Source organism: Hypomesus nipponensis, chromosome 24, assembly GCF_054491055.1.
Source record: "Hypomesus nipponensis isolate SF chromosome 24, ASM5449105v1, whole genome shotgun sequence".
NCBI lineage: Eukaryota > Metazoa > Chordata > Actinopteri > Osmeriformes > Osmeridae > Hypomesus > Hypomesus nipponensis.
In genome coordinates, this window is record NC_140384.1 from 5,514,200 (window position 1) to 5,535,000 (window position 20,801).

Consider the following 20,801-nt stretch of genomic DNA (forward strand, 5'->3'; position numbering starts at 1 on the left):
CAGGACAATACCACTGCTGTCACCTTTATTACTGACTGGAGCTTGAATTATAAGACGAGGCATTTATAGGATTCCCATACAGGAGTGCAGAGAAGCCATGGACATGGAATAATACAGGCCTGTGTGGTAAACATCACAGACACAGCACTTGGGTTGGCTAGGGACATTAGCATACACATTTTATGAATACATTAATAAGGAAAAGTTCACCATGCAAAATGTCCTTTCTCCAGATACACAGGACAAACCGAGTAGAGGATTCTACACAACGAAAGTTGGTCCGACTTGCATCCTTCATTAGTCTACGGGAAAGCATGTAGACTGTGGCACATAGCAACAGAGCCCTGTCTGAAACATTGGACAAATTAAAACACTAGTAATTAACGTTATGCAAAACGTGTTGAACGTTTATTGCCTGATTTATTTTGGTTCCAAGTTTATAAGGGCAGAGTGGGCTGGCTATCCGTCTTCCGCCCGCATACTTAAGATTCCGAATGAGTTTAAATGATTTATTAAATGAATCAACAAATGAATCACCTCACACCTAATTTCCCTAATGATATTAGAAACGAATAACAGTACAAATTGTGCAAAATATAAGCCACTATTAACCTGGGGCACCTTTCATTGGAGGAGTTCAAAATGTCCATCCATTTTCATTTGTGTAAAAACAAAAACATGATTAAAGAGGTGCCTCCTGACATGGATTCCACAAATAAAACACCCCACTCCTCCTCTGCTTGATGAAAGAGGGTCAGACCTCGCCCGTGTTGCCTGCAGTACGTCAGACGTGCTTGCTGGAGCGGTCACGTCCGTACGGGCCGAGGGGCCGTGTTTTGGGACGACAAAACAGGGCCCGGGCGACCGACCCCAGCCCAGCCAGTCACTGCTTCTCCTCCTCCACCTCCTCCTCCTCCTGCTCCTGCTACTGCTCCACCTCCTGCTCCTCCACCTCCTCCACCTCCTGCTCCTCCTCCTCCTCTTCCTGCTCCTCCACCTCTTCCTCCTCCTGCTCCTGCTACTGCTCCACCTCCTGCTCCTCCACCTCCTCCACCTCCTGCTCCTCCTCCTCCTCCTCCTCCTCCTCCTCCTCCTCCTCCTCCTCCTGCTCCTCCACCTCCTCCTCCTCCTGCTCCTGCTCCTGCTACTGCTCCACCTCCTGCTCCTCCACCTCCTCCTCCTCCACCTCCTGCTCCACCTCCTCCTCCACCTCCTTCTCCTCCTCCTCCTCCTGCTCCTCCACCTCCTCCTCCTCCTGCTCCTGCTACTGCTCCACCTCCTGCTCCACCTCCTCCTCCTCCACCTCCTCCTCCTGCTCCTCCTCCTCCTCCTCCTCCTCCTCCTCCTCCTCCTCCTCCTCCTCCTCCTCCTCCTGCTACTCCACCTCCTCCTCCTCCTGCTCCTGCTACTGCTTCACCTCCTGCTCCTCCTCCTCCTCCTCATCCTCCACCTCCTCCTCCTGCTCCTCCTCCTGCTCCTCCTCTTGTTCCTGCTCCTGCACTGTGTCATGAATCATCCCTGTTAATGGCTGAACTCTATGATCTCACCCTTTTGTTTTTTTTTGGTTTTTAAGGAAACATATTGTTTTCATCTTTTAGCCCCAGCTCCCTCGGGGCAGGGGAGGAATATAATAAGAGAGACGTTAAATAACAGGAGACTCGCATCAGTTCCACAGCTAGTCTCCCATTAGACCGGTCTGGGAGTTAGTCTGACACCTACTAAAATGTTTCGGTTCTGTGCGTATATAAGGGCATAAATAATTCAAAATTAATCCCCGCTGAGAGAAAGGATGGGAAGCGTAAATTATCCGTGTGCAATCCCCAACACAAGGCCCAGGAATCCATGGCAACAAACTAGCTAGCTAGGTTACTCATTACACCGTGTGATACCTCAACCTTTGGATTTTTACTCTGTGTGTGTGTGTCTGTCCGTGGGTGTGTGTACATAAATGGTGTGTGTGCGCATGTGTGTAAATGTAGCGTAAGCGAGCGTGTGTGCGAGTACTTGGTGAGTGTGTGCGAAGGTTCTTACCAAACGCACCTCATTTTTGATAATTCTCAAACAGTAAACACACGGAATGGCAGCTTGTTTGAGAGCCTTGTTTGTCAGAGACGAATTGCCCCATCGGCGTAGGTAAACCTTTTCATATGGAGAGTGATAGGACATAAATCTCTCCACAAACAACATTTGTTCGCGAACAAGAAAGACTGGACACCCCCCCTTGAGATTCGGTTGACATTTGGAGAAGTTTCCTGAAGGTTCCTTCATGGACTGTGTGATGTCCAGGCCTCTGAGAAGGCAGTGATGGATGGCAGGATGACAACACACTTCATCAACTTCAGCAGGATGGGAATATTAATGTCAGGTAATTGAGAACACAATGGACTCGGTGTTATCGTGTGAGGAGACTCACTGCTTTGGGCTGACACCTGGCAGGTAGAACCTGATGGCTGGAGCAGCGCAGCTTCAGCCAAACACCAGATTTCATATTTAACATCCTCTCTGGCTATTCAGCGCGTGATAGCTTAGTCATGAGACACTACTCCCAGGGTCAATTACTGTAAATGGGAGACGGTTTGTAGAAGCATTCGATTGGCAGAAATGGTTTCCTTTACGAGGGTTCTGCGTAGAGATCAGGTACCGATTGGCCCACTGATTATAGTAATCCAACACAAATGTGTCTTCGAAAGCCTCTGACACCGGTGGAGTGTATCTTTCCTCCAAACATCTACACCAGCAGGGCTTGTTTGCTTCGGAGACAGATTGCGGATTATTTTACTTTGATGGGAAAGGGGTTGGATGCGGGGGGGAGGCATAGCCGTCATCTTGGCATGCAAACATGGAAAGATGAGTACATTTCGCTGAGACAGAACGAGCATAAAATACTTCCCTTGTACAGTACTCTGTATCTGAGGTCTGGAATTACCAACACCCCACCCACCCACCCACCAGACAGCGGAGATGAAAACGCCAGTCGATATCAAAGCCCATTAGATGAAACTCTTGCGCTAACGTTAAAAGGAAGACATGAATACACAAACCGTTTCTCCATGAAAGGACGAGTGTTGCGGCTGGAGAAGGAGAACTAGAAAATATATGCGATTTAGGTGAAATTGGCGGGGGATATACATATCAAAAGAAAAGACATGGAGATTTCCTTTCCCCCCCACATCACGTCCATCTCTCTCCCTCTTTTTCTCTTTCTCTCATTGCAAGTGAGAAAAACGTCTGTTGAAAACTCAAGAGGTATAACGCCCACTTATGCAGTAACACTGGGCTGTTTATAATCCATAGGTGATATCAGCAGATTACTAAGAGTACGGTGTCGGGAGAGACGTAAAGCAGGAAGGAGAGTGCCAGACGAGACAATGCTGGTCTCACTCAGCAGCGGTTCCTCTCCCCGTGCTGAAGATAATACTTTCCAACACTGAAGGTTCATAGAAAGACTTCTCCCAAGGGGAAAGCATTGTAAACTCTTATCTACGAGGTTCAGTCGAACATTTAGGATGGGACACAGACTACATGATGTTGCTAATGTCGAGGACGTTAGATCCAGCATGAAGTGTACCCCACTCAAAATAACTTTGGCACACAGTTGAGAGTGGTGATTACATCTGTTGGTATTTGGACTCAAGGCTGTTGCACCCCCCCCCCCCCCCCCACCCCCCTCTGTCTTGCTCAGTCTATCTTTATTCGGACTCATTTGCCATCCCTCTCGATTTCCTGACTCCTTCTGGTCTTTGCCGCAGACGTTTGCAGAGTGCCGCATTTGTAAGGAGTAAGGGATTTGTCAGGGCTATATGAGAAGGTGCTTTATTGCTCCAAATTTCATCACAATAAAGGCTTATGGGGAAGGTGGCATAATCGTCACCCTATAAATGTCTCTGTGTAGATTACATGCCTCTTGCCTGGCTAATCCCGGTAATTGATGAACTCCTATGCCGATGATTTTCATTTTTTCTTCTTATATTATTTGTAATTTGTTTATTAATTAAGACAACACTTATTTTGGGACCTCAACCAAGTAAACACGATTATGTGCTCTGCGGGGATGATTGCCGCCTGTCGTTCCCCAAGCAGACTGACGACGACTGCCAGAGAATGTCAAACGGTTCTCTTCCCCAAAGTTGAATCCATGCACGGTAATACCAAAAATAAACAGTCACACTTGATTAGACCCCCTGTCTGAGCATTATTGAGCGGTTAAACTAAAGCACGCAAGGAATTAGAATCAAGGGCACTGTTTTTGAAGTGGGGAATATGAGCAGAGTGATATGAGCAGAGAATTGTTTTAGCTTTTTTTTTTTTTTTTGTATTATTGTCGCTGTAAACAGATGCTGCAATTTTGCCTCGTGTGTAAAACACCTTGCCCCAGGAGACGGCAATCCGTCTTTCAACATCTTATTACAGTTAAAGGCTGATAAAAGCAAAAACGATAACTACACATTTATTATTTAGTGGTCTTAAACAGCAAGCCTGCTGTCATTTCACACGGTGTGTGTGTGCGCACAGTGTTCACCTTGCACAAGCAGTTAATTACCTCAGACACCGCAAAATGGGATCTGCCATCCATTCTTGCGACACAAGTATTGCCGCCCTCACTAAATACTCATCGGCTGTTGAAACTGCAAACATCACAGGTGAAAGGGAAAATCAAAAAACAAAACCCCCCATTTTGAAGTTGAAATAATGATGTGATTCTAAAGATATTGATTTTCTTTTTTGTTCTGTCTTTTTTTCTCTCAGAGGAAAATGTATTCCATGAAGAGCGAGCAGTTTTCTGGGCTCTGCGGTTGGTTGTACTGTTCAAGTTTACGACTCCCAGACTTTGAAGGGAGATGAGTGGGTATAAGGGAAAGGAATATGAAATGCTTTCCACAAAGAAAAGAAAAAAAAAAGAGTCAAATAAATAAGTAGCGGGGATACAAACAAGCTGGATTTACATACATTAAGCTGTTCTATCTCTCCGGGATATTCGACATGTCTGATGTGGCGGGCTGGGAGATAATACTGTGAATATGACCCCTGCTCTGCGGGCTCCCTTCCCAGAGAACACACACCCTGGTAAGAATCATCTGAGAGCAGACGAAAGGTTGAGAGGATAAGGACAAAAATCCAGAGGAAGGAAGAAAAATGACACTAAAAGGCAGTCAGGAGATGATTGATGCTCTGCTATATTTGAAGATCAGTGGCAGCCTTGTGGAGCCAGGCCCAGAGGTCACCCTGTGTGTGTGGGTGTGTGTGTGTGTGTCTGTGTGTGTCTAGAGACTCTACCTCCATTGAGGAGGAAGAAAATCTTCCGCCACCGGCAGGCTGGGGGGGAAAACTGATGCGAGCAGAGAATAACATGCTCAATTTGGGTTGTGAGTGCAGTCGAGCAGAGGGGAGAGGAGAAGAAAGGAAAATAAAAGGAGAGGAGAGGTGTGAGGGAGGGAGGGAGGGAGGGTGGGTGGGAGGGTGGGTGGGTCAGGAGGGAGGGTAGTGAGGGAGGGTAGTGAGGGAGGGTAGTGAGGGAGGGTAGTGAGGGAGGGAGGGAGGGAGGGAGGGAGGGAGGGAGGGAGGGAGGGAGGGAGGGAGGGAGGGAGGGAGGGAGGGAGGGAGGGAGGGAGGGAGGGAGGGAGGGAGGGAGGGAGGGAGGGAGGGAGGGAGGGAGGGAGGGAGGGGAAAGGAGAACTCCATAATCGATAATATAGAGCCATATTTTAGCCGAATGGAGCTCTCGTCAGTGGCCCTCTCTCTATGTCAGCAAATACACATTAGTCACCCAGCAGGCCCAGTTGGTTCTCGGTGTCTGTGTGTGATAGAGAGAGTGTGTGTGGGGGGGGTGGGGCATGCATGCAAGTGCGTCCCCGCGCCCCGAATGGGCGTTGTGGGAGTCCGAGCTAGCCCTCGCTGGCACAGCTGTTGCGTCACATGGAAGCGTGGAAGCGTTCCGTTTCACCTCGTAACGGCAGACGCCAGCGCCGCTGCCGCCAACCGACACGGCAAGCGAGTGGCCTTAACGAGCGTCAACACACCGGCGTGTGTGGCGGGGCGAGAGGGTGGGGAGGGGTGGGGTGGGGTGGGGGGGGCAGCTGCTGAGCCTCTGTGCATGTGACCCCTGTACACCCCGGACTTAGCTTTATCCCCCTCCCCCCTCCCTCCCTCCCTCCCACCCCCCCATCATCAAAGGCAGCACAGCACAGCTGTGACCACCAAGGCCAAAACATGGACCTCCTCCAAATATGGAGGACTTTTCTTCTTAAACTCCACCCCCTCTCCCTTAATTTCACATGGCGTGTCTTAATGAATAGCTGTACATGACCGGCGGCTTTGTTCTTCCTGATGAAATACTCAAATTGGTAGCATGAACTGTGAACCGAAGAGGCAAAAAGAAACAAAAACATGACATTAAAGGTTGTTTCCGAGGCTAGGAAAAAGGGAGGAAAAAGACCATGTGAACACGGCAGATAAATGGGGCCTTTCTAGAAGCACTTGCACACAACAGCCATATTACCCTCTCCACCCCTGTTGAGCACATGGGGTTTCAGTTAGAGGCTAAGAACCTGGTACCACCATCCAGCACTACATATTGACAGCATTCTCAGCCGGCCTGCAGGCATGAACACAAACACACACTCTCACCGACACATACACCACACTTTAGCACACAAACACACGCACACCCCTACTCACACACACGACACACACGGAAATCTACGCGCACACAACCTCCCATGTACATCCCAGAAGACACACACACACACACAACCTCCACTGCTCAAGACCTCTTTGCAGCGAGCACAGAGGGAAGTGGGCTGGGGAAGCACTTTGATGTGGGAACACCCGAGGTCAGAGAGAACAGTCTGTGCAGCGCTGAATTCCATCCCCCCACAACGGTTCCATTTTGCTCCACGACTGGCTTCAGTTTGCGAGAGCGTCTTCAAAACCAAACACAAAAATGGATACAGAGGACCATGAATATGTAGGAGTAGACAGGCTCCATAATCCATTTACGGTTTAAGATGGCAGTAGCCGCACTGCCCCCGAACAGGACTGCAGTCTGCGTCACATTTTGGAAACTTCCCCCTCGTCCCCCACTCTCTAATACTGGGCTTTTGTTCCTAGAAGCCAAAGAAAAGGCGAAAAGGCCCTTAACCAGCACATAAACTAATCTCAAATGTCATGTCTTATTAGACACAAATGGGAGGACTAGTCCTGCTCACTCACCCTGGCGACTCAATGAATTTGTCAAAATTTTATGATAATTCATTCAATTACTCTTTAGACATTTAAATGATGTGGGGTAGAAAAAAAAAAAAGGGTGGGGGGGGTGTCTGGACGGGGAGAGAGGAGAGATGAAGTCAAGGAGGGGGTGGGGGAGAAGTAGGATTGGGCAGTAATCCTCCTCTTGATATTACACTGCCTCCAGAGGCTCTTTGAGAGCTTCACGGAAGAGGACAAGGTTCTGCTTCAACTTCTCTCCCACACTGAAGGCTCAGTCGTGCAGACATGCTTTCAGCCCTCTCTCCCCTCACAACTTTTACACAAACACATATGCATGTAGGAAAACCGAAAAAGACACCCACGCGGACTTGCGGAAAGCCATTGTGACGCGCACATGCTTTCGCAATATGGTACCGCGTTCACACGCCACTTATACGATCCACTGAAGACATGCACACATACGGCCAGAGAAACACCCACCCACACGTATAGAGCACTGCGACAAGCACACACCCTCACCTCACCGGCTCTCACGCACTCTCTCGCTCGTTCACACACACACACACATACATGCACACACAAACTCCCCTTGCTTTCCTGAGAGAATGACAATAAAAAAGGCCCTCCGCTCGTTTTGCCCCTTGACCTGTGATCCCTGGAGCTCCCCGGCTGTCTGTGTTGGAGGGGGGCGGGGGGGAGCGGGGTGTGAGGGGGGGCGAGGGGTGTGTGGTGGTGGAAGGGGGGGCGGGGGGGGGGGGGGGGGCAGGAGGAGGGGGGCTGGGAAGTAGCCCTCCCCTGACCGCGGAGCCGGATCTCCATCATGGGTAAGCTCCCCCTCTAGTGTTCACAGATCTCTGCTCCTCCACTCCACTCTGCACTCTCTCGCTGCACTGTGCAGCAAGATCTCACGCCCCGGCTGCCTCCACAGCCAGCCCGAGGTCTCCATGTTATTTTCACATTCGATTGCCGTGGATGTGTTTCGCTGTGCAAATACTCGTGTCCGAGCTGCAGTGACAAATACCAATTAGCGTTTCCCCCCACCCACAATTTTTTGGGGGTGAGATCTCAATTAAGGCGCCGGCTAAATTGAGGGTGTCCATAGTCTGCGTTTGAGGCAACGAGGCCTATTGTCTTCGTCTGGGTGGTGACTAGCCCGCCGCCTGGCTCTCACGGGGTTGGCTTAAACTAACGCTGTGTGGCGAACACAGACACAGGGACCGCCTAGAGTGGCCTCGCGTAGCTTAGCCTCGCCGGAGGGGATGCTAATTACCTTCTCTTTCTCTCCTCCCTCTCCTCTCTCTCTGTCTCTAAATCAACCAACCTTCCCTGGGACCTTTTCTCCATCCAGCTTACATGAGGGAGAGAGAGAGAGAGATAGAGAAAGAGAGAGAGAGAGGGAGAGAGAGAGAGGGAAAGAGAGAGAGAGAGAGTGAGAGAGAGAGAGAGAGAGAGAGAGAGAGAGAGAGAGAGAGAGAGAGAGAGAGAGAGAGAAAGAGAGAGAGGTAAAGGAGGGAGCGAAAGAGGCAGGAGAAAAAACAGACCCAAACCAATCATCTTCGACGTTGCCTCTCCGAACACGCCAACCGTTTTTTCTGTTTTGTTTTTGCGGAATACAGGCAAAGCCCACTGGGCCGGGAGAGCCAGCGGACACAGCACACGGCCTGCTTGTTTCAAAGATCTTTCGCAATCAGTTCCACAATGGAGCCCCCTCATTTTATGCCGCTACATCATAAAAGTGCTCCTTTTGTTACATTCTCATCCTTAAAAGGGCCCTAATCCTTCTCCTTTCAGCCCGGTCTATGGCAAATTCCACAGGGACATCCCATTCGCTGCAAGGGCTAGAGTGACCCACTCAGAAACCAGCATGCAGGGTCTTTGAGCTTTTCTTCTGCTGCCACTCTCCTGAGAACATTAAATCGTACTTTTCATCCCCTTCACCATAGGGGGAAGCCCCGTAATGATGACAGAGAAAGAGAAATTCCTCCACTCGGTCCTGTGACACCATTCGGCCGTCAGCCGGGGCGTCTTGGCGGACAGGGCAGGGCATCCAACATGGCTTCCTGCACATGGAATGGCAACGGAAGGTCACGCCGCCGTCCAAAGGAGAAGGGGAGAAGGAGAGAGGGAGACGGAGGAAGAGAGAGAGATAAGGGAGGTTGTTTCTCCAGTGGGAATGCAAGCTTCCCCCCCCCCCCAGCAAATGAAGTCATCTGCTCAGAAAAAAAAAACACGAGAACTCGCTGTTTTCGTTTCATCACGTCGTGTCTATTTATGTACTCACGCGTCTGAATGTTTTTATTATCCCTGCTTGTTTTAAGCTTGCATATTCTGATCTACTCGACAAGGCTGTCTGTGTTTCTGAACCAAGACCGGTACCTGATGTACCTGCTCCTCAGCATTGTCTCTCTGTTCTTTTTCAGATCCCTATTTTCAGTTGTTTTGTTTTTTTGTGAGGGGGGGGGGGTCCTTCTCAATTTTTACGAGTGTGTTCTGGTCCTTTAGTTTCTTGCCGTGAAGTTTGTGATGCTGTTGTGGGGCTGGTTTTCTCGGAGGGAGGCTGATTCATCAGGGTGGATCCCCCCCTGGTTTGGACCCCCAATCAGCCTGGCCTCTTCACGCCAAACACCCTCAACGAGAACATTGTTTTGATATAAAACACGTGTCAATCAAAAGCCAGATATTCACTTTAGCCGCTTGCTATCCATCCAACAGCCCTGTTATGCTCCAGTGTTTCTGGGAAGCTAGAACGAATTGGTGAGTATTTCCATCTTATGTGGCTCCCAGTTAGGTCCCATTGCTGATAGTTAGGGATACATGTTTGGGCAATGCTTTAAAGTCACACGTCAAATCATTTGCACAACTCCGACGAGGGTACAAAAGTCATAGGAAATATTACGTTTTGTTCAACTTCTTTATCAATGCATTCCCTGCTTGTTACCCTGACAGAAACAACACTCAAAAAGTAGCAAGTGAGTTTATGACACCGTGAATCCCTTCCAGACTGTTCCGGGGGAGAGGGCAGGGCTCAAGCCCCGAAGCGTGTAAGAATGTGTGCAGCTCCGGCAACAATTCTCCGTGCAGGTAAGCCCACAGAAGCGCTAATGCTCTGGGATTTGACCAGGTGAAGATGTCACTGATGGTTTCTGTCGAGAGCTGCAGTGAGACTTCAAAACCACTGCAACTCCTTAATCCCCATCCCTCGCAGCAACAAGCCTCACTCCTCTATAATGGCTTTACTGGGCCACTCAGCTCTGACTGTCACACAAGTCACAGAGATGTCTGTGTGGAGTGTCATGTGTGACCCACAGCGGCCATCTACGACCTCTTTGAATTGTCTTTCTGATTTGGAAATGAAAAGCAATGCATGGATTCATGCATTGCATTTGTTGCTCATGAATGCTCCTACTGTAGCTGGTTGCCTGAGGTGAAGTCATAAATATTGTTAGACCCTTTGAACTGAATTGTCAAGAACCAAACCTCTCGCCGGCTCCCTCGTTCGTCCTCGCTCGTCCACAAAGCCAGAATGCGGAGTCAGGACGAGGTTGCATGAAGCAATAATCAGAAGCAGACGCTGACACTAGAGTTTGATTAAAAATCTAATGACCTGTCACTCAGGGGGCTGGGCCAAACATGCACAGGTGCCAACTCTTAGGCTCATCGCTCAGACTGTGAGACCTGGCGTAGCGACCGGACCACCTACCACACCCACTCACTTAGCACCGCGTCCCTGCCAGGCGAGGGGGCAGGGCAGGGTTCATCTCGGGGTAGGTGGAGCGAGCGCCGGGGTGAGTGTCGCCGGGGGCCGAGGGCTGTGAGTTCGAACCATGTGGTGTCCGGGCTACAGGTACCAGATGTTTGTCGGTGACCAACAAGCGCGGGGATCGCGCAAACTGGATGGAACACGAGAAGAATTTGAGACGCTGTCAGGGAGGAGGACGGGATTTCATTTCGGAGTGCGCCTCTTCTCATGTGAGAGGAGAGGGCGTGTTTTTCTTTGCTATCTTTTCATTCACACTGCCCTGCCATGCGGGGCGTCGCCGCGGCCAGAGTGGCCTCACCTTTCCCTGCCACCACCCCCCCCCACCCCCCCCATGTCGGAGCGGCCATTTTCTGGCAGTGACTTTGTCAGCTTTCACCCGGACGCGTGACACTCATGACAAATTGGGTGTGGAAGTGAAGGTGATGGGCTGTGAAAGCAGTCCCTCTGCCCCTGCCGCATGTCCACACACAAACACACATGCACGCTCACACACACACACACACTAACACACACGCACACTGCCCTCGGAGTGACTGAGCGGCCGGGTTGTAAACAGGGCAGCACAGGAGATGACCTGGATGTAAAACACGCAGTGTGCAGGAAAAAGGAAATGGGAAAACTGGACTTCCCCTCGGCATCAGCCCCTGGCCCGTAGTGGCCCCATCCATTCAGACCGCATCACTTCCTGGAGAAGCTCTCCAGCCATGCGGTTCAACGCACACTCCCCTCCTTTATCTATTTTCTCTCTCTTAGAAAAAACACATTCGCCGTCTGGATTCATCCATATTTGAGGTTTCTTCCAGCTAATGTGGAACAGATAGGTCTTTACTGTTATCCCCGTTTTACCCATAAACCCCCTGCTTAGGTTATTTTCCCACAATTTGTTAAGCAATTAAAATCCTTACATTACGCACCTTTTACGGTGCAAAATCAAGTAATTCGAACCGAGGAAGGAAAATTATTACACCAAATTGTATAGCAATTATCATAACATTACACTAATTCCCAGAGAAGTATTTAAATTATATGGTTGGTTGATTGCGTGATGAATTAAAGAGCCATTTTCTAGGAACACTCGGAGCAGAGCAATATCCTATTGAGATCAGAAGGGGCGTTGCGGAGCAGACAGGCTTGAAAGTGTTCAGCACACTGCAGTGGTCACATGGACCCCAACAGCCCTTCAGGAAGGCATATTCCCCGCCCCCAAACACACAAAGTATGAAGGTATTAAGCTCAGGCTCATTTTGGATGGTTCATTTATGGATGACCAACAAACTAACAACTAACTATGCACTGAACATGGAATTACATTTAGCCAGATAGCGCGTCACTTGCTATGTCATTGCAGTCCACCTCAGTGTCTGGTCTATACAGCCACCTATCCCAAACCTAGTGTTTGCTCGCTGCGACTCAACAGTGAATGGGGGACGGCACAAAGGGAAATGTGTGTAAACGTGTGTAAATTGGGACAGGTGATTCTTCATTATTCAACATATCTCTCTGTTCTTTCAAAGGGTGTGAGTTTGTCAAAGTCAAAAGGAGGATCAAACAGGGGACCCGACCGGCCTTTCTGCTGCGTGACAGAGGGGACCAAGAAAGGAGCTCATTGTGGCTGCTAACTCTTAAATCTAGTGCTCTGAAGAACAGTCCAGCAGCGATGAAATGAATGCCTGCACACTCACAATGACTTCCTTTATGGACACACGGAGATACAGGGACACACGCGCACACGCACGCGCACGGACCCACACATTCAGACTGACACGCACGGGTACTCACACACAAATGGACCCACACTCGGGGACACACATCCGACAAACGCAGACACACACGCATGCGTGTAAACTAACATCCGTGGACACACACTCACAGGACACACCCGTGAGACAAATGCGGATAAACACACACAGACACGTGTCAACATCTAGCCAAGTGAGGAAAAAAAGGAGAGCACAAACGTAAGAATATATGACATGCCCCGTCACAAAGTCATCCTGTAACCCATTGACAGTTTATGATAGTCATGCCCATGTTGTCCCCAATGGTCCCTGGCTAACCTCTCCTTCAGTCAGCGCAGCCAATCAGCAGTGGCCTCTAAGTGACAACAGCTATGTGTGAGAGGAGAGGAATCTGACGCTGACTAAATCAAATATTTCCAGTCTACTACACCATGACCATTGTAAAGCAAGGATCAAGAGACGAGAAATCGTTGAATTCCTAAAATAGTTTGAGGTGATTAAACATTCCTCGGCAAAAAATCCAAAAATCTAAATCGTAAATGAGTATTTACGGTTGAAACCAATTTTTTTTGTTGGGGGGGGGGAAATCACAAGATAATAAAATGTGTTTCAGTATGTGGATCTCTGTATAGCTAAGTGTATTAAATAATATTTGATAATATAAATGTGATCATAATTACATACAGTAGCTCCTCTGGATACTTAAAACTGGAACTGTAGTGAACACATTCAGATTATCAAAGTAATATCACGCAATAGACCAGGCTTCATAATTAAGCATGCTGTTCTTTGAGACTTGAAGACAAAGACCCTCTATACAATGCACAGTTGGCCACATATTCACCAACACCCCCTATTGGCTATGGAGACAGACTTTGATCTCAAAATATAATTGTTTGGAGAGTTGCCCCCAAACTGCTATAGAATATGTGGATGTTTGATTTCTTTCTTAATCAAGGATTTTATAAACGCATTAGAAGTAGGGTACAATTGAACAGACATAAAGCGTGAGAGCGGCAGACAATTTGATAAGCTTAGCATGAACTTCAGAACATGTACATTATTATTATTGCAACGTCTAATACAATTAGACAAATTGCGTTTAATTATTTAGGCTCATAAGTGAGAATAGAATCTATCCGGAAAAAAAACTCAACGCAAGCAGCCCCCCGAACTGAACTGACAGTCACGCGCACATAAACACACTCAATCGCTCAAACCTGGTGCATGTTTACACATACATGGCACTAAGACAGTGGCCAGGCACAAAGCTACTGGGCCCGACTGGACACCACGGCCATTGTGCGTGACTCAGCCAGGCCCTTTTTGTGCCATTGTGCCTGGTGACAGGCTGAATGAGAGGGGGGGTGTTTAGCGGCGGGGGGATGTGTGGGAGGCACCTGCTGGGCTGGGCTGCCCGGGCCCTGCTCTGCCCCACTCTTAATACGTGTAGCGCTGGGGGCTCCTTTGTTACTGCGGAGCTGTTGGTGGCGACATGTTTGAAGTGTCACAAGTGTCAGTCTTTATTACATTCAGACCGATACTTGGGGAGGACGAAGAGAGGAGGAGAGGGAGAGATGGAAGGAGAGCGATGGAGAGAGAAAGAGAGTTTGGGAGGGGTGGGGGGGGGGGAATAGCCTCGCTCACGCTGTTTTGAAAGTAAACGCGTTGGCAAATGAAGAGAAACTTGGCAAGCTACCTGGTATGGTGATGTTCCAGTGATTCTAGTGTTTGGGGGATGTCACGCTCTCTAATAGGCGACTTTGTGACTGAATCGCTGCTCCATTTGTCAGCCTTCAGCGTTGAGGGATGGACATAATTCCCCCTCCTGATTAAAATGTCTCATAACTCTGAGGGGACAGAGGATGGATTCATTTGGTGCTAACCGACATTAGCTGCATTTACCACAAAAAAAAAAAAAAACACCAGCCAAAAGTCCAGGCTCTGGGGACAGCAACTGAAGCTGCTTCCTGCAGGCATCTCAAAGCACAACAAAACGACACTTTGTTGTTTTGCTAAGCTTGTTTTCTGTGCTTTCTCACTGAAGGTAAGAATAATCTTTTCTGCTACTGATTATATTAGTAGACTGTTGTGGTGATTGGCAGGTGATGAGAAGTGTCAAATTGGCCACTCGTACAAGGCCTGAAGAACCATGCGTTTGATATACAAAGAGATGGTGAAGGAGGCGAGAGAGGAAGAGAAAGAGAGCAAGAGGAAGAGAGAGAGAGAACACAAAGCAATTTTCCTGAAACACAAATACTGAGGTTTTAAAAGCGCACATCGATTGACATCCGTTGCAAATGTTCATCGACAAGAGGAGAAAAGCCATAAGAGAGAAAAAAAATCCATAATTGCTCTCATCGCCATATAATTTTCTGCTGGCAATTTTCAGGGAGCACACAATGACCTTTGCCTACTTAATTCCTGCACAATAAAGCAACAGAGAGATGATCACTGAGCCACATAATTACCTCCTCATCAATACATGGATCTACTGTACGTTACAGAAGGCCTGTGAATGCAAGGGGATGAAGGGGACAAAACACATTACACTCACACCAACGCACACAGCGCCCAACACCAGGGCATGGATCCCAATCTGAATCTGCAGTCCATCTGAAATGCATGCTGGGTAATGATGATGTGAAGGCTGAGGGCTGGATGGAGGAGCCCCATATGGCTGTCTCCGTGCGTGTCATTACCTTGTTACGGCTGTGACTGCCATCCAGCGAGAGAGGGACAGAGGCGGAGAGAGGGGGAGAGCGAGAGAGGCGGATGGAGGGAGGTGGAGAGAAAGGGAGAGAGGGCGCCCAAGACAACGCTAGAACTGGAATTGGCAGAGGTCAACAGTGCCATAATTACTTTAAAATGTCAGCCTACAATAAAATACAACAGTTCATCTGGCAGAAAGCAAATTAGCTTTGACCATGCCGTAATTACCCTTTCCTGCAGAGCCATTAGAAGAGATCAAATCTCCACATTCAGTGTTTGAGGAAAGGGCATCACAGTACACTCCACGTGACAAGGATGCACATTTGCCATTTTGCCGTGGTAATTAATTGTCCTTAGAATATACATTTTATATTTGACTCTGGGATGGAAGAGCGTAATAACCTGACAGTTTTATCTTAACCATTCTAAGACTCCGACCCTTCGAGATTCCCCCACCGTCTTCTCCACCTCTCTCTCTCTCTCTCTCTCTCTCTCTCTCTCTCTCTCTCTCTCTCTCTCTCTCTCTCTCTCTCTCTCTCTCTCTCTCTCTCTCTCTCTCTCTCTCTCTCTCTCTCTCTCTCTCTCTCTCTCTCTCTCTCTCTCTCTCTCTCTCTCTCTCTCTCTCTCTCTCTCTCTCTCTCACTCACTCACTCACTCACTCACTCACTCTCACTTTTTCAGTTCACTGGTTTATAAGGTAAAGTAATGCGACCCCAAACAAATCCAGTTTTTTAATCCTTAATCCACGGGAAAGATGAATTGCACACCCAGATAATGATGTAGGACTCAGGGTTGATCATGCATGCACAATCCAGGGGAAACATCCGGAATGTGTATGAGAACACACAAACATGTAGCAGGTGTTTCTCGCCAAAACATCACAATGAGTTATTAGACGCTGATAACCTCAGAGCGCTGGTCAATGGAGAACAGCTCGATTGGTGGCATGATAAACACACACCGGATGTCCATTAGACACATGGAATCGACTTGTGCCTGGACCCAGTGGAGAAGATAAAGTCCTAATGGCTCTAAAGATGCTGTCCCTCAGTGCTCTCCTCAGGAACGGCCGGGTAGCCAGCATTGTACTCCCTCATCCACCTTCTATTTCCTCCCTAAGAGAAGCGTTCATTAATGACCATCTCCACTATAAGCTCTAATTACATTCCCAGCACACTCGCGTCCTCTCGGTCTGAGGGCACAAAGGGAACTAAATGAATAAGGTGTGGAAAACCTGTAGCCTTTGTTCTGATCATCTTCAGAACTAATTAGAAATGCTGCAATCTCCAATTAGCTAATGTGCCTCTGCTGACCCCGAGAACATTGAGCAACGACAAAGCACAGAGATGAATAAAATATTGAAGAAAAGAAAAAAGAAAGAAAGACATTCAAAACTCCATTGGCAACACACTTTTTTTTTTTTTCTTCACACTGACAGTCTGATGATAGGAGATGCAAAGATACAATTTTAGATGAAGAGTAGAGACACCGGAACAAACCAAGGTTAATTTATTTTACAGAAATGTCAACAGAATGAACAATAAACAGTGGTTGCGAGGTAAAGGTCAAAGACAGGGAGAGGACCTTGATGGAGTGAAATATTTGCTCATCCAGAATGGGTCTGTGAGAACTATTAGTCGTCATCAGCATTGTTTCCACAGACATGCCAGCAGGTCATGGATTATGCTTAAATCTTGATGAAACAACTGTCTTCTAAGTCAATGGATTTTCCCAAAGCCATGTTACCATACCACTGTGTCACAGTATTTCTGTTCACCTTTGAAGCAAACAGTCTCACAAGACATGTCAACACTGTGAAACTGCACTGCAGAAGTACAGATGGGCTCACGTCATTCCTCTACTTGTTTCTTCCACAGGAAAAACAAAAACAAACAACGAATGTGACTCAATAAGTATCTCTGCTTGCCAGTCTGCTGTAAAACGAGAAGATAGATTTTCATAGGAGAATTCAGGGGGATTACACCCATATATGGACACGGTAAGGAGATTAAGATGTGACCTGCTTTCCTGACAATACCTGGAAGCGACGTGCAGAGCGCCAGTTACGGAGGTGAATGCCGTTGCGATCAATTTCCGTAAACCCTGTGTGTTCTATTACGCATAGGTACTGCTTTTTGTCAACGATTATTATTGTTCAATTCCAGCCCCGTTGTTTGCACATTTTTGACGCTTTTAGCGATTAGCGTCGGAGGCAGTGAGAGGCAGGAAGGGGGGAGGGAGGGGGGAGAGGGTTGGGGTTGTATTGACAGCCAAGCTAAATGAATGGGGGATTATATGCTGGGGAGCCCCACTGTGGACCCAAGCCCAATCCAGCAAGGGTGGGGGGTGTATCCCAGGTAGACCTGGTGTAGCTTGGGCTCTGCTTGAGAACATTGTAACCTTATCAAATGACTGCTGGGCTTGAGTCTGTCAGCGCTGTTCCTGAGTTGGCATAGACCGCCATGATTAGTCATGTTGAATTAAACATTCAGAGCATGTATGCCCTACCCACCAACACTAACACAAACACACACACACTCTCTGCTCTACCCACCCCAACGCTACAGACATGCATGCTCTCTGCCCGACTCGACCAACATGGCACACGGCCATACTCTCATATCTGTGTATACACACACACACGCGCACACACACACACCCTTCCTCTTCTGTTTGGGAACAGGGAGATGTGGATGTGGGTAAACAGGATTACGGAGACGGAGTCGCTGTCACACAGACCTCTGGATTGTAATTTCTATGCCTTCCTGACAGCTCGGCACGGCTCTAAGTCACCGAGCGCTCCCCTTGACATGAAACGCAGGACCCGGGCACAGATGAGGTTATCAGAGGGGAGAGACGCGGAGGTGGAAACACGTCTACTCCGGTTGGGAGTCCGGGGCTGGGGTCTGTGGCGTGGGCTGGGTGATGCGCTGAGGGGGTGGTGGTGGTGGGAGGGAGGGAGGGAGGGAGGGAGGGATGGGAATGGGTGCGTGGGTGGGTGGGTAGTTTCTTTCTGGTCGTTTCAGGTAGTTTCGCTGTGACTCTCCCAGACACAGTGTCGTCGCACCTGCTGTCTCGCTCAGACTCACACACACGCGCGCGCGCGCGACACCTTTTGAACAGTCCTCCAGATTACAATCCTGTTCATTAATTTTATCTCTTCCGACATAAACTTTTAATATGCACACCAGCAGTATGGGGGGACTTCCAGGGCAGTTTAAATGACTGCAACCTGTAATTACTGTTCCAGCACTTGATTAGAATAATCTGATTGCAATTATTCAGTGACTTTAAAATACAAGCCCCAAGCTAGAGAACAATAATTCAGGGGCAGTGATTGTGAACGTGGCTCCTTTTTGGCTGTAAAATGATGTTTTAATCGGAGTCAACCAAGGGGTTCCCTGCTAAGGAGCCAGTGCCTTCAATTAAGACCCATTTATGCAGTGAGGGGGAAGAAGTTGGGATGTGATGTGGAGTTAATCACCATGCCGATACTCACCGAGCCATCACGGATCAGAGGACTAACCTGCTAACCGGTAAACAGGCGGGAACACATCAGACAGGAAAGAGCTTCCACGCACGCACACAAATGGATGCATATTTCAACACAACAAAGCTTATGCAAAGACGCGTGTGCGCTGCCACACTGCCACACAAACATAGCTTGGGCAAACATGTCCTGCGTACGCAGGCAAACACACGCGCGCACGCACAAACAGCACGGCTGTTGCTTCCGCAAGTTAATGGGGTGAAAACTCCAAATAATCTCTGAAGCTTAAAAGGCCAAGGCGATAGATAAAGGTTTATTGTTGCCATAATCACTCCACTGAAAGGACGCGAGCGTTGAATCAAATTGCAAATCAAGATGTTTGGCGGTCAAGCATGGCCAAAGATAGACATGTCAGCTTCTGCAGAGGCACAAAGTAAATATAATTTATCATCGACCTCAACAGTGGATCTCAATTGGAGCCCGATTAATTAAAAAGCTAATGCTACAAGGGAAACTGTGGCACCCTGGCAATCAGTCCATGGTCAAAAGGAAGGACAAGAGCAGAGGATTTTTATAGGCTGTGATTTAAGGGACTTTATTTCTTCCATGTGATCCACCTGAGGATAGTCACTGCTGCCTCACACTGCCTGGCTGACCCACAGAGGGTGATTAAAAACAGCAGAGATGATTAGGGTTGAATAGTAGCGCTGGGCATACACACATACACTTATACTGTATGTTTCCTTCAGGGACTAAAGTGTGTGTGTGTGTGGTTATGTAGCGACACATGCGCCTTCAAACTCCCCCACAGCAGTGGGCAGAGAAGAGACCATATCAAATGTAGGTAATTACTACAAACCTGTCATCACTACCATACGGGGACAAAACAGGCCACAGTATTGTGACAAAAGAACCAGCGTAAGTGACTCAATCAGACACGTGTCTTCCACAATCACAGCCATTGTGCCTTGGTCTCACCCGAAGCCCGTAAGGCGGTGAGTTCAAAGAGCCCCTGTAACGTGTTATTGCAGCGACCATCTTTCATCTGGGATATTGGCCTGTGTTGGATCATAGGCCTGTGATGAAAAGCGCTAACAGTGATAGCAGGTTAATTTGATGCTAATGAACCAATAACATCAATGGCTAATAATGGCTACTAACAACAGTAGTGTGGCTCACCTCGGGCCACCCCCAAAGAGCCAGTCTCTCTGACTTCATTCGCCTGGTGGGTGAAGACCTAGGTGTCTTGGGTTGACGCAACACAGAGTTACGAGGCTTTTCTTGAGTTCCTCGAGGAGGGTTGTCACCGAGGGCCTCCTGTGCAGTATTATTCGAGGACACAGTTATTGTATCTGCGACGAAACACATTTGCATCTCTTCTTTACGTCTGTTTTTGTTTGTTTGTTCGTTTGTTTGAGCTCTGAGGCTCAGACAATTTACATGCTGTAGACTTAATCACCACACAGGGTGGGGTAGCAGATATAGAGGGTCGGAAAAAAAAAACCTTCAATAAAGGCTATTGTATATTGTGTACGTGCTCGCTTTTATTTGTGCTCGCTTGAGGAGGAGTGGGCGGGAGAAGCCTGAGCGTGTTTGGGTTTGTGCGATAGGGGCGCGGTGGCGTGTTCCGCGTGTGTTTTGACTGACGTGGGCGTCCGGGGGTGGCCCTGAAGGGGCTGAACTTTGTCAGGTCTCCACAATAAGGTAAGGCGTAAACAAGCCTGATGAAGGCTAATCACTTTAACTGGCTTCAACACGCAGCAGCCATGTCGACGTGGCCCTCTTAATCCACAGTCCTCAGTAACCTGCACGTAATCCCTTCAAGAGGAGGACCAGAAGAGGCTGGAATGGATTTACAGTAAGGATCATCTTCAGGGCCAATTATGTATTTGAA

The 20,801-nt window shown here is 48.4% G+C and overlaps 1 protein-coding gene and 1 long non-coding RNA gene across 2 annotated transcripts in view; one reads left to right on the forward strand and one right to left on the reverse strand.

Moving 5' to 3' along the window:
* LOC146232819 (uncharacterized) overlaps positions 1–20,801 on the reverse strand; it is a gene marked incomplete at its 3' end in the record, with an annotated part of 272,531 nt that overhangs the window by 135,805 nt on the left and 115,925 nt on the right. The window lies entirely within an intron of this gene.
* On the forward strand, positions 4,823–9,295 carry LOC146232820 (uncharacterized). Its single transcript, XR_014742246.1, has 3 exons — positions 4,823–4,842; positions 5,050–5,064; positions 9,150–9,295. It is a non-coding gene; the product is annotated as an uncharacterized LOC146232820 (long non-coding RNA).